Genomic DNA, 2,404 nt, shown 5'->3' on the forward strand with positions numbered 1-2,404 from the left:
TATCAGCACTGCAGTTATGTATATAACGATGTGGCTTTGGGCATGTTTTTTTTATGAGAGTATAACATTATAACATGATATAAAACTCAAAAAAGTTGATTTTACATGATATTGCCCCTTTAAATGCCAAAATAATAGAAGGTTTTGTGTTTTTTTCCTTCAAAGTTAAAAGTTTACATGTGCTAAAATGTCTCAACAGTTTGGAAAAGCTCAGACGATGATGTCATGGCTTTGGAAGACTTTGATTGGTTGACATTTGAGTTCATCAGAGGCACACCTGTGGATCCGTTTTAAACACCTACCTCAAACACACGGCTTTGTTGTGTCACATGATGGGAAAACCTCAAAGATATCAGGGAAAGAATCGCTAACGTTTAAACCCCGGTTCTTCCTTGGGTTCGATTTCTCAGCTGCTAATATAAACCGAACACTTATCAAGTTTAGCTTTTTAAGTTGATCCCCAAGTTCACACTCAAGAACTCTGAGGATCAGAAGTACTTAAACAGACTCTGGATTATTCTGATCCCAGCAGTTTGACAGATTCAAGGAGGATTTCAGGAACAAAATATGATTTAAATTAAATTCCAACTTGTCCAGTGAGCAAGATTAATCCTGTATCATGTTAACATTTATTTATTTATTGATGTTTTTCAAGCCATTACAGGTGAAATCATAGATTATTTTACACTACAGAGCTGCAGGGTAGAAATAAAATAATTCTCTCAGTAGTTTTCAAAATTATAAAAACAAAACTATTTTTACTTAAATTGGAAACGTAATAGAGTCTAAAGCTCACTGAAAGAGCAGAGCACCTGACAGAGGAACCTAACTGCAGCAAACAAAAGCTAAACTTCAGATCTTATTTTTGAAAGCAAAGTTTCACTTATTGTTTCAAGGTCAACATTTTAATTTTAAACACATGCAGTACATTTTGTTTTTGCTTTTTGTTGGTCTAGAGAGCATGATAATGGGGTGTTTGAATTTTTTATTTAGTAAATATACTTTGAGTGACGTGTTGTTGGCTACTTTACTTGTTTTACATATCTAGTAGCCTTCAGTGTGACATGCAGTCTAGTTTAGAGTGCTCATTATCCAAGTGAAGAAATTTATTTGGGTTTGTTTTCTTACTGAGTTTTAAAAGCACTACACATTCTGTAGGTTTTCTTAGGCGAGGAAAGATATTTTTATAAACTATTGTGTGAATATTTTTGTGATTAAGATGATTTTATGTACAGACTGGTCAGAATGGCTTGACGAAATGGTCACTCAGAGCAGGACGTACATATACGTAGATATGTGCCTGGAAACATTTACAACTCACATAAAAGCTGGAATTAAAACACTAGTTGAACAGGACAGATAGGGTGCCCCCATGTGATGCAGTGACTGTAGGTCGGGTCAGGTGTTGAAGAAGTTATTAAATGGAACAACACTTCCTGGATGCTTTGCTGAATGCAGACGAGAGCATTAAATCTGTCTTTCAGTCCAGCGCTGTTGTGTGGTTGTATCATTCTTTTTAAGTACAAACATTCAAATATTGGTGAACTCTGTTTGGCTGTGATCATGTAACGAAGTCATTGAACACACACATCTTTTCATAAGTTTGGTCATCTTAAAAAGTTCGATCTGGATAAGATTGATCCATCTATTCTTGGAACAATTGAGACAAAATAAGACCAATTCTGTGGTCCTGGATAGCAAAAGAAAGGGAGGTTTCAAAATCCCGACAATTCTGATCCAGATTCTTTTGCACAACAGTCCCCTGAGGACAAACCAAGAGCAGATAACCAAGTAACAATGACAGGAGAGAAACAGAAGAAAGAGACACAAACAGTGGCGCTCGCTGTTAGAAAAGGCTGGTTTATTTATTGCCACAGTGAGACCCCCGCTCCCCCTGTTGGTGTGATGGTCGGCTGGTTCAAATCCTTCTGTTCTTGTTATGAACTGGATTTCACCTGTGAAAACATCTTAATATACAGTATGTGAGATATGTGATCATGTGCAGAGGTGCACATAAGCGGTGCGCAGGTACGTTTGCGTGGTCAAAAAAGGAAAAAGCGCACCAGATGGGATGTCATAAAGCTCCCTTGCGTACCTAAGATTGTACCTGATTGTCTGTCAAAACAACAGCTAGTAGGGCTCTAGAGTGCAACCTGATTTCTTAAAAAAAAAGAATCCAGCCGCACTGGTATGAATGGATCATTGGGCCTCATGCAAGAACCGTTCGTACGCACAAATTTGTTCTTAAGTTGTGCGTACGAGTGATTTAGGAGAATTTGTGGCATTCACCAATGATTTCATATTCTAAGATTTTTTTCAGATACGAACAAATTTTACGAGTGGTCCAGACCTGTCGTATATTTTACGAGCAGTCAGTCTGCTGTTATCCAGACGGGTTTTCTTC

At 37.5% G+C, this 2,404-nt stretch overlaps 1 protein-coding gene across 1 annotated transcript in view; it reads left to right on the forward strand.

Moving 5' to 3' along the window:
- cttnbp2 (cortactin binding protein 2) overlaps positions 1 to 2,404 on the forward strand; it is a gene marked incomplete at its 3' end in the record, with an annotated part of 136,946 nt that overhangs the window by 119,386 nt on the left and 15,156 nt on the right.

Source organism: Austrofundulus limnaeus, unplaced genomic scaffold (genome assembly GCF_001266775.1).
Source record: "Austrofundulus limnaeus strain Quisiro unplaced genomic scaffold, Austrofundulus_limnaeus-1.0 Scaffold67, whole genome shotgun sequence".
Taxonomy (NCBI): domain Eukaryota; kingdom Metazoa; phylum Chordata; class Actinopteri; order Cyprinodontiformes; family Rivulidae; genus Austrofundulus; species Austrofundulus limnaeus.